General features: G+C 40.8%; 1 pseudogene; it reads left to right on the plus strand.

The window, feature by feature from the left end:
* Nucleotides 1-5,153, plus strand: part of LOC101591439 — a 16,741-nt pseudogene extending 11,588 nt beyond the window's left edge.
* The last annotated feature ends 7,493 nt before the right edge of the window (nucleotides 5,154-12,646 follow it).

Consider the following 12,646-nt stretch of genomic DNA (forward strand, 5'->3'; position numbering starts at 1 on the left):
TTTCTTTCTTTCTTTCTTTCTTTTCTTTCTTTCTTTCTTTCTTTCTTTCTTTCTTTCTTTCTTTCTTTCTTTCTTTCTTTCTTTCTTTCTTTCTTTGTGCCTGGCTCAGCCCACCCTGGGGATAGGGCTGACACGGCATGTGGTGCTGGGGATCAAATGGTGGTCCCTGTGCGCTTGCCTAAGCACGTGCTTTAGACTGCTAAGCTATCTCACCAGCCCACATCTTTGTTCTTTGGTAACATTTATCTAATCATATAATTTTACATTTATGATTATAGTAAATATAATTTTAATTTTTGGTACTAGAAATTGAACTTGGGTCCTTCACACTGACCATATCCCTAGCCCTGCTCCTCTTTATAACTTTTTTTACACTTTCGAAGCAGAATCTTGCTAAGTCTGTAGGCTGACCTTGAAATTGTAATTCTCCTTCATCAGCCTTTCAAACTCCTGGGATTTCAGGCATGCACCAACATGCCCAGCTACTAAATGCAGTGTTATATTCTGTTCTTTCTGACTTGAATACCATAATGTACATTTTCATGGCTTGAACTTGAAAGTACAGTAAAACAAGCATTTAAAGTCACAGGGCCTAGGTTCTAACTGTCTAATTGTTCTTAGAAATCACGATTGCCAATGTCAAATGGCTTCATTGCTAGACCTGTGGTAAAACAGAAGTATCATGGTGGGAAGATCTGGTCGAGGACCCTGCTCATCTTACAGCAACTGGACAGTAGAAAAAGTCAGAGAAAAGAGGGATCTGACATACTGCCTAAGCCACACTCTCTGGTCTGTTCCCTTTACCTAGGTCCCACCTTGTGTTCTTATCATTTACCAGTGATGCTGTCAAATGAGTAGGCTATTCCACTAATGAAGTTAGAGTCCTCAGAATCCAATCCGTTTCCAGAAGCCAAGCAGCAAACAAGCCTTCAGCACAATGAGACTTCTGGGAGATATTTGGTAATCATGTTCTTCAGTTTTGTAGGCATAGATTATGAGTCTGGGCAAAGCACATACAATCTGAACTGTTTGGAGGGTTAAAGCATTTGCTATATGCTGTCATTTCCTATACAGAAAACTTGCATTTTAAGGAAAAAAAAAAGTTCGGACAGCTTATATTAGGTAACTGCCCTGGTAACAGCCAGCCCTCAGTTGCTCATCATGAACAATTTCACAGAGCATTGTCAGCAAAGGAGACACACTGTGACCATGATGTCATAAGAAAAAATCAGACTCATGGGTGATCATGCCTGAGGAAAGATGAAAAACAGGCGCACAGTGCAAACCACAAAATCACCACATGTTCTTGCTCCCAGTTGACAGGAATGACTGCTGCCTCTTTATTTGTTTTAGCTGGAGTTCTTTTCTTCCTACATTGCAGATAAAAAACAAAAACCTAAAAACTAAACAAAATATACTGCCTCTTTATAGCGCTGTCCCCACTTTCTGAAGGCCCAGTCCAGATCAGTTGCCACTCCCTTATACCCTCTCAACATGAAGCTATGACCCAGCCTTCCCTAACCCTCTACTGAGGTGCCTTAAGTCCCCAGAGTTCCCATGATGCATAACTCCTTTGATGCATCAAGTGACAACCCAGCTGTGGCATGGTGTGGATAATGTGTGCATTTATTTACTTTTCACAATGATACCGTGAGGAGAGCACTATCGTGTGCCTTATCTGTACGTAAATTGGTCAAAGTGACACAGCTAGAAAGTGGCCTGGCTAGGATTTTAACATTGATAAACCACAACCAGGCTTATACTCTTTGTCACTTGTCTACTACTATTCAGTGAGAATGAGGAGAGAGATATGACAACACATTAACCATGAGCAGGAAAAATACATACAAAAGGAATTAGAGGAAGACAAGGTGGGGCTGAACTGTTGCAGAAAGCCAGGAGCTTTGTGAAGAAGCCAGTCCTTGAGCAGCATTGAGCATAGAGGTGAGGAGGGAACTTCTCCCTCCTACAGACACTGGGGGGCCCAGGCTTCTTTTCTCACTCATAGTCATAAGAAGTTTCACCCATCCAGTGTCAGTAGAATAGGTGAATGGGAACCTGAATATGAACCTCAACTAATGAGGGATACCCCTTGCTTTTCTTACCCTTCCCTGCCCAGAGTCATGTGAAAGGAAGCCAGCAAAAACAGAGGGGTCCAGAATCTTGTATCATAACACCCAAAACAGAAAATCACTTATTATTCCAAGATCTCAAATGAAATGAAAAAGACAATGAATGAAAAAAGAATGCCAATCAATACACACACCAGTATGACAGAGCTATAAGAGTTACCTGACAAAGACTTTAAAGCAGCCATCATAAACATGCTTCAACAAGCAATTACAAACATGTATTGAAACAAATGAGAAAGTAGTCTCACCAAAGAAATGGAAGTTATGAAAAAAATAAATGGTATTTTAGCACTAACAAATGTAGAAACTAAAATAAAAATTCAGTGGATGGACTCAGCTCAGAAATAATTTGGTGGACTTTTCAATAAATGGTGGTGAGCAAGTTGTACATAGTAATACACAAACCAACAAAATTAACTTAAATATCACACTGTTTACAAAAACTGGTTCAAAATTAACCATTGGTTTAAAAGTAAAAAGAGAAATCTGTAAAACTTGGGGAAAATATCCAATTAGAAAATGAAAACAAGGGGTGGAGGGTGGCCCCTAGGTGTTCTGCACCTGCTCCATGCTCAGGCTAACATGCTGTGGCCCGTGGTCACCTGCCTCCAGGGAATGAGGGGGGCGACTGAGGGAGGAGAATTATGAGGGGAGGAGGGAGAGATGGGGCAGTCATGCCAGGTGCTGGGTGAAGAAGCAGAGCTACTTGGCCAACAGTGAATTTTGAGATAGCTCAGTGGACTAGGTGCCTGCTTAAGCAACAACAGGGACTGAAGTCAGATCCCCAGTACCACATGTTGTGCTGGCCCTGCCCCAGGGTACACTCAGCTGGAGACAGAGTCTGGGCATGGTGGTGCATTCCTGTAATCCCAGCGCTGGGGAGCCTGAACACAGGAGGATCACTACGAGTCTATGCCACATAGTGATACCCTGTACCAGATACATAAATTTTTTTAAAAATGAATTTTGAATTGGGAAGAAGAAAGGGCCAAAAGGACAGCATATCCCTGAAGGCCTAGGAGCCAAACAATGACCTGAACGTCAGTAAAGCCTAATGGTGTCATGATAACATTTGAAAATTGTCTAGCAGAAAATGACTCCAAAGGTTAAATGAAGCTAGAAGAATACTCAGATGCAGCATAGATGTCTTTCCAGATGTTTGGGAATAATATTCCAGAGGAAAAAAATTGATCCCTGGGGATTAAGTAACTAGTCATAATGAAGGAAATTAGTCTTAAAGCCTTCCTTCCAGAGATCTTTCAACTCAAGTGAAAGTAAAGAAGACACTGATTTCTTGGTAGTATGATGACCATCAATAGCCAGTGACTTTGACTTTTTTTTTTCTTTTGTGGTACTGGGGATTGAACTCAGGACCTTAAGCTTTCTAGGCAGGCACTTATTCTACTGCACTATATCCCCAGTCCAATAGCCAGTGGCTTTGGAAAAGATGATGCATGTTTGGTAGCTGCTATGGTAAAGGTATGACTGGCTGTGATAACAACAGTGAAGATAAAATAGGTGGAAAAGCAGATCAAAACGTGAGAGCCTGGTGGGTACCAGCCAAAGGGCAAAGGTAGCGCATGTCAGGAAGTTGTGCCTATGAGGACACCTTCTCCTCCTCCTCATCCCCATTGTCTTCAAAGAGGTCACGGCATAGAGGCCAATCAGACTCACTTCCCTCCTGAGTCATCGCCATAGCTCCATGCCCTGACCTTTTAGGTCCACACACTCTGAGGATACCTCACCAAAATGGATGTGGGAGGCAAAGCCGTGGTTCACTTTTCCAGCCAAAGCTCTGCGTTGAATGGTGTATGAAAAGTTTTTCATGACCCTTCGTCTGAAACTGTGTGCCATAGCAAAATGATTGTTTTAAGAATTCTGATTCTCCCAGTGCAGACGTGCATCTCCACCTGGACAAGCTGGTGCCTAGAGTCCCTGGATTTATGCCTCAGGACTACATTCAGTGTACTGAGCCTCTAGACCAGGGGAGGTATCCTTGGGAAGGATTGTGTGGCTACTCTCTGGACAGTTCTTCATCCATGGAGGTCTCTGTGGTTACCCCTCAAGAGGAAGGGAGCTGTTTTGCTGAAGATGACAATCAAGTAGAGCAGGACTTGTTTACCCCAGAGATCTTCATGGATCAGTCTGTGAATTGTTTGCTGATTGGCTATAGGACTCATACTGCACAGCCCCAGAGCAAATCACAAGATGTCCCTCCACTTTCACCTTTGCTACCTCCAGCCCCGAATAATCAAATTGAAAGGAACTTCAGTGAGCTCACTGGCACAGATGCCCATGTGGCTGAAAGGAGGTGTTGTTGAAATTTTGATCCTAACTCTACCTGGGGTTGCAGGATTTTATAACTCTGAAAAGTAGTGGCCCCAGGGTTGTGACGAGCCTTGCAGAGGAGCTGAAGAAACATGCAAAACAAGGATGGTACTGGGGACCAGCCACATGCTGAGAGGCAGAAGGGAAACCAGTGAATGTGTCACAAGGTTCTCTCATTGTTCAGGATGGTTCCAATGACAGTTATGTTTCACATTTGAAATTTCATTCCCAACGCTTCACACTAGAACTGAGCACTCAGATGGTGGGTTTAACTTTTATGAACAAACACGTGTGCAAGGACATACATCTAGAGTTGAGCTAATTGAGTAATCAACTGGGGACTGAAAATGGAGCTTTTTGTTATTCAAGGGAGCCACTGCCTGGATCTGCAACTTCCCTGTCACGCTGACCAGCCCAGTGACTCGGCTCATGCAGGCACACTCTTTGCAGCACTCGTGTTACTTTGTTATACACCACTGTACCAGAATAGACTCAATTCAGACACTGCCTTTGCCGAACAAAACAAAGGATTATTTACAGAAGAAGCACCAGGAAAAGACTGAGAACCCTGCACTGTGCACTTTGGGGAAAAGAAAGAGATTGAAATACAGCTTACAAACTTCTATTACCATCCAAATACTTTGCTGCCATAACTACTTTAGTTTCATCTGTAACAGAATCACCAATTCGTGAGGGGTGGGGAAGTGTCTGTAGGTGTCTTGGGTTTATTTTGGTTCTTTCAAGTGGGATACCTGAGTGTTGCAGATACAGCTCAGTGGTACAGTGCCTGCCTGGCAAACCCAAGATCCTGAGTTCGATTCTCACCACTAAAAATCCCCATAAAAAACCCCAAAAAGAATGTCTTCAGGTTCTCAAAGTGTAAATTATCTTTCATTAATGTGCAGAATAATCATAATGTGAATTATCAGATTCTTAATACCGCCGTCCTTTGCTGCTATCCATTGTGATTTTCATGCATCAAAAGCACATTTCATGTGTATTAAAGTATAAGTGAAGTTGAATGAAGTTTATAGAATGAAAATTGCTTAGTCTTTTTAAATGATCCATTTAGAGAAGATAATGTTGAATAAATGTGTAATAAAATGGAATTTACATAGACAATGAAAAAAAAAGAAAATGAACACACGATATGAACAGTATTTCACCAGAGAATGTATGGAGGGCAAAAATTAAAAATACTCAACATAATTAGCAAGTAAGAAAGCACACATTAAAATATAAAGATGATATCATTGTACATACATCAAAATGGCCAAAATTAAAAATGAAATGAAGCAGTGACAGCTGCAGATGCTGCTGAGGCTGGAGAAAGATGGAATGAAAGCAGTCCCACCTCTCCAGCAGGCAGCCACCCTGGAGAACAAGCTTGCACTTTCTAAATTGGAAGCACGCCTCCCAGCAATTGCACTCCTAGGTACTTAATTCGGAGAAATTGATAGTCATGTTCACATGAACTCCAAACACTTACAATAATGCTTACACTAGTGGTTTTAGTTTCAAGGGCCCAAAACTAGACAAAAGGCGAAAGTCTTTGTGTGCCTGGATGTATAAACAAAGGGTGGTACTGAGCATGCCACAGACTAGAATCCAGGGAAAAAAGGGAATATATATATATATATATATATATATATTCCCTTTTAAGAATTCTGATTCTCCCAGTGCAGACTTGCATCTCCACCTGGACAAGCTGGTGCCTAGAGTCCCTGGATTTATGCCTCAGGACTACATTCAGTGTACTGAGCCTCTAGACCAGGGGAGGTATCCTTGGGAAGGATATATATATCCGAATGAATGTCTAGAGAATTCTATTGAGAGAAACAAAGTCAGAAGTTTGCATACTGCATAATTCAATGTATATTAGAGTCTTTATATGACAAACATAAAATTAAAGAATACAGTGATGGTTTCCAGAGACCAGGGAGAAAGTTGTAGCTGAAAGGAGATAGGTGTGGTTAGAAATAGCAACTCATGCGGAGCTCTCACCCACAATAGCAATGTTCTTTATCTCGACTGTACAATATCAGTTTCCTAGCTGTGATATTTTACCATAATTCTGAAGGTGTTCGTTGAAGGGTATATGGGATTTCACTGAAATACACCTTGCAACTCCTTGTAGAGCTACACTTATTTCAAGGTAGAAAGTTTAATTTAAAAAATAAGCCCCTGACATACGTTCCGAGTCACAAGCCAAGCAGAAGCAGGAGGGTTTCTACTTCTGCCGCCCTGCAGACTCTGTGATGCCACCATACAGAAGTGCTTGATCTTCCCAACAACAGAAGACAGAGCTTTGTCCAAGGAGGCCCTAAATGAAGGCATGTGAGCATACTTAACTGCAAGGATCTCTTGGTTCAGAGTCAACAAGAAGTGGCTGTGCAACAGAATTTGGGACAAAATGTCCTCATAATTTTCTGTCAGAATTGTAGCCCATAGGCCAGCCAGATAGCTCAGCAGATTAAAGTGCCTGCTTAAGCAGATGCATGGACTGGGTTCTACCCCTGGTGTACTGTGCCAGTCCCGTGCCCTGGGATGCACTGAAAGTGCAATTGAGACGGGGCGTTGTGGCGTGCACATGTAATCCCAGAGTTTGGGAGGCTGAAAACAGGAGAATCACTATGAGTCTGATCAGTGTAGTGGGATCCTGTAGACCCTGTACTAAATACAATAAATAAATAAATTGTAACCCAACTGTCACAGTTACTCTTCTCTGGCTGCTGGGACAAATACCCAGCATTCAAAATGAATGAATAAAAGACTTATTTAGCTCACAAATACTGGAGGTTTCAGTCCATAGTCAGCTGGCTCCAGGGCAGACTGGCACATGGCAGAGGGCTGCAGTTCATGGTGGCATAAGGCAGCAAAACAGCAAGAGCAAAAAGAAAGGAGTAACGGCAGCAATGGCAACAGTGAGCAGGTCTGTCTCCCTTAAATTGCATTCAGGCTTCTCATCCCAGGCTGGCTGTAGTACTCACACCCATAATCCCAGCAGTCCTCCCAGCCATAATCCCAGTGGATAATCAGTTAATTACAAACTCTAGAAGTGTGCCCCATGACTTACATGAGGCTTTGGGGGGACAACTAGACACAAACGATAGCACCAACTATGTGTGGAAAACTCCCAGCCATTATAAACTGAAATACCCACAATGCTTTATTTTTTGCTCATAAGGCTTTTTATTTTTTTTTTTAAATTTTTATTTATTTATTTATTTATTTATTTGAGAGAGAGAGAGAGAGAGAGAGAGAGAGAGAGAGAGAGAGAGAGAGAGAGAGAGAGTGTGGTGTGTGTGTGTGGCCAGCTCAGCCCACCAGGGGGCGGGGCTGGCTGGCATGTGGTGCTGGGGGATTGAACCGCGGTCCCTGATGCTTTGCCAAGCTTGTTCCAAGTAGGTGCTTTAGACCACTGAGCCATCTCTCCAGCCCCATCATAAGGCTTTTTAAGTCTTTATGATAAATTTTACTAGAGAAAGTTCATGGGTAATATTGCCTGATCAGAGAATATAATCATTTATTCTCCAGATAAGAAGAGCAATTCTTAGCCTGCTAAATTCTTTCATTGATTTTTCCATGTTGCTAGACTAATAACTAATATAATTCAAATGAATAGGGGGTGATTCACAGTTCTCAGTGTTTGTTATTCAGATCAGGAATGAAATCCAAAGATTGTATTCAATAGTTAATATACTTTCCTCAAGAATAATAAAAAATAAGCTGCTCATGGTGGCACATGCCTGTAATCCCAAAACTCAGGAGGCTGAGGCAGAAGGATTGCCAAGAGTTAGAGGCCAGCCTGGGCTACAGAGTGAAAACCTGTGTCAAACAAATAAACAGAATAATAAAAAATAAAGAGCCCCAACTAAGTATTTGTAAAATTAATGCCTCAAAACAGTCTTCTCACACAAAGTAGAATACAAACTAGAAATAATAATTGCTCCCAAGATGAATCATAAATGCTGTTGCTGCTTGCATTCAGATTCTTTGTTACCTCCTCGTTTACATCCATTAATTTTTATGCTTTTAATTCATAGAGTCAATGTCATTATCTGCTTACTTAGGTATTTGTTTTTGAGACAGGGTCTCACTATGTATTTCAGCTTGGCCTTGAACTCACCATATGGCACCTTGAGTAGCCCTGGAGGTTTCAGTGCTGGCCTTGAACTCTGCACTGCTCTCCTACCAAAGCCTCTGGAGTGCTGGGTTCCAAGCAGGCACCACCACGCCTGGCAGTCAGTGTCACTGTCATGAGTGTACCTTATTGTACCTTCCCTTCTTGTACTAGTCTCTAATTAATAAGTTTATATTTGCTAATGCTTGTTAACTGGGTGACTAATAGTTTTTATATTTTAGTTCAATATTTCAAGCATAACAGATGTTCAATAAATATTCTGACAGTATTAAAGTTTTTATCCTTAAAAAGGCAAGGCATCTTTATTTACAAGATTCCGTTTAGGGGGCTGGTGAGATGGCTCAGTGGTCTAAAGCACCTACTTAGAACAAGCTTAGCAAAGCACAAGGACTGTGGTTTAATCCCCCAGCACCACATGCCAGCCAGCCCCAATAATAAATAAATTTTTTTTAAAAAGATTCTATTTAGCTTTAATGATTACGGTCTTAAAAGGTGCAGCTCAAAACCCTTTCTTAAGTACATTTCTACTCTCTACCTTGCTTAAAACTAAACTTTCCCCTTTCCACATATTAAGCAAAATCAAAATATATTTCTTTCTAATTAATCTTTTTACATAGATCATAGACATTATTTGTCCCTTGCCCTCTACTTTCTTTTTTTCATAAAGGCTTTGTAACAGTGAATTTGTGGCAACATCCAAGAAGAGAGAAGATTGTCATCTACTCCTCAGGCTGACGCTTAAAGGACAAGTGATAAGACTTATGTGTAAATAGCATTTTTCCAAGAGATCATAGGTAAAAAATTAAATAATAATATGGAATCCAACATTTTCATTACAGTGAAGTTACATTTTCATATTAGAGAGACTTGATAATATATTTCTTAAAAAGTTGATCTTCTGATTTGGACTGAACTTCCTCCCTTCTCCACCACTCACTCACTTTTTCATTCCTTCATTTTCCCCCTCCATTCCTTTTTCCTTTCCTCACAAGAAGACCTTCAGGAGTGGTGGAAACATTATCTCGTGTTTAGTAATTGCATGGGAATATATAGCCATCAGAAGTCATCAACCTGGACACCAGTTGATTCTATTTTATATTAATAATACCACAATTCACAGAATAAGTACATTACAAAATTTGATGGAAGAATACAGGCCATATGAATGGTCTGGCTTATCTGCATGCCAGGCATAGTGCCCTTGATTTGAAAGCTGTGGGCTACCCTGAGTAATTTTCATAGCAGTCGCATAATTTAGATATTGCAGTTTACAAATGAAGAAGCTGAGGTTTAGAAAGGCTAAGTAACTTTCTGAGGTCACAAAGCTAGTAGGCAATTTCACAGTGTTCTTAGAGGAGGAAGAGAGGCAAATTAAGGCAGGAATCCATGCTGAGAGACAAATGCCCTAATATGATTGGCTCTATTGTTAAGTATTTATCCTGGAACTCAAGCACTCTGTATGGCAAGTGGCTGAGAAGCTTTATATATTTGGTTGCAGAGACAGAGATAAAAGATTAAAAATATACAAATGTTTTCTGCCTTAGTGTGACCACAGAGCTACAGTGGCTAGGGGCCACTTACCACCGCTTAAAAACCGTCTTCTCTTCTATCACAATAAGTCACCTTGATGATGTTGGTAGGGGATACAGGGTACATTGTTAGGATATAATGAGTAAGTATTTATATCCTGCTGCCAGGGCAGCCAAATGTAAAACAACAAGAACCAAGGCCAGAGAACTCAGGGATGAAATCATGAGCCAATACTGCCAAAAAAGCTTTTGCCTTACTTTGTGACTCTTTGATTCCATGTCCCTCATGAAATTGACTTACTCCTTAGATGCTGGAGACGATAAAGTTGCCAGATAAGAGAGTCATAAAATGGGTAAGATGGACAGGGGCCTTCCTCCCACACAAGTTTCACAAACTGGTGATAGTCCACACTTGAGCAAATTTTACCTGTTTCTATTTGGCCTGTCTTTGGCTTTTAATTGATGAATTCACCATAAACAAATGAGGTACACTGCAGCAGCAGCTCCTTACAAGGGATAATATGTGTGCAAGGGCTTTTAAATTGCTCTAAATTCCTGTACCATGATTAGCTATACTGCTTTCATTTTGTGGCTAATTATGAATGTACCAATGAGCTTTCCCACCAATGATACAAAATACCTGATACTCACAACTTAAAGGAAAAGCTTCGTTTTGTTTCACAGTTTCAGTGTTTTCAGGCCAAGGGTAAAAATCTGGGTAGAAGTCTCCATAACCCTATAACTGTTCTATTTTGCATGCCTGAAAAACCAGCACCACAAGGTCTGCTACCAGATTGAGCAGTGGCAGACCCCACCCCACCCCTTGGATCATTTTGCAGAGGCCTTTAGGTGCCTGAGTGGCTATGGTTGTGCATGCTGAAATGAATCCTGGGGAAACACTTTCCTAGGCAGCTTCTCTTGAGCATAGGGCTCAGGAAGTCTCCTCTCAAATCAGAATTTTACAATTTTAGGCCTTTAAGCCTATGAAGGGTTGGATATGAGATGCCTTCAAGCCATTTTTCCTATTGTCCTGGTGCAAAGTGTTTTATTTTTAATACTAAGATTTTCAACAATCATGATCTCTTTCACCTCAACTTTGCCTACACTTCCCTTCATTTCTGCTGATTCTTACTGTAGATCTGGCTACAAGCAGTTGGCAGTACCCATACCACAGCTTGAAAAGAAGACTGTATGGAAATTTTTTCTTCCAGACTAATTGCCCCATCAACTTTAATCTCAGTCTCTCCAGAGTTTTAGGAGTTGGGCAAAGTATAGGCAAATTTTCTGCCAAAGTGTAACATTTGTGACCTTTAATTGGATAATCAGTGGAGTCCTTATTCCCATTGGAAACCTGGTAAGCCTGTCTTTATAATCCACATTTTTATTAGCATTCTAGTATTCTGGGTACTGACCAATACCAGACATCAAACATTACTCACATTCTAAGCCTTCAATAGCTTCCATCTTCAAACTTTTTCCAATGTCTCCCACCAACCAGTTCCAAAACTCTCTAAACCACACAATCAGGTACAATCACAAATGTAACCCCAGTCCTCGTACCAATTTTCTATAATAATTATCTCATTGCTGGGTCAAAATTCCCAATATCCACTACTTAAAGAATGAAAAGTTTACTTAGCCCATAGTCCCCAGTGGATTCAGTCCATGGTCAATGAATTCCAAGACAAAAACTGCATGGTAGATGTCTTAGTTACTTTTCTTGTTGCGGAGACAAAATACTGACACACAAAGTTAAAGGGGGAAAGATTTATTTAGCTCACAGCTTACAAAGGTTTAAGATCATAATCAGATGGCTCCAAAGGAATGTGGCATGTTCAACAAGTATTGCAGAGGAAAAAATAGTTCATGGTAGGCAGAAGACAGTAAAAATAAGCAAGGGACAGGACAAAGCTCTTTTTGTCCCTTACATTGTATCTAAGCTACCAGAATTAGGGTAATGTCAAATCAATGAGAGGATCCAGCGATCACCCACCCTTCCTCCCAGTGCCCTTAAACCTAGCATTGTACCATGAATCAATCACATATTCTAGACTGAACCCCCTCTAGAAAAGCCCCACCAACAACTGCATGAGGCTTTGGGGGGACATCTAGACTCAAACCATAATAGTAGAAGTGTATGATGGAGGAAAGCTACTCACCTCATGGTGCTAAGAAGCAGAGAGAGGAAAAGGAATACCAGAGGATTGGAACACCTGCTTCTAAGTCAGGAGTCCTGTGACTTTCTGCTCCTGACCAGGCCTTGCCATACAACATGAGACCTTTAGGGAATATTTAATTTTTTAATTTTTTTACTTTTGCCATAGTTTTATTGATAAACAACTAGCAATGAGACAGTATCAAATAAAATCGGTAGGACAGTTTCAATAATAAACACACTGCACACATTCTTCTAAGATGTTAATTGCTTTACAAGATGCAGACTTGATATCCTATTTACAAACACTATTAGAAGAAATCATTCTATTCATTAACAGAATGTAACTATATATCTA

This window comes from Octodon degus, unplaced genomic scaffold (assembly GCF_000260255.1).
Source record: "Octodon degus isolate 3935 unplaced genomic scaffold, OctDeg1.0 scaffold00127, whole genome shotgun sequence".
Classification (NCBI taxonomy): Eukaryota; Metazoa; Chordata; class Mammalia; order Rodentia; family Octodontidae; genus Octodon; species Octodon degus.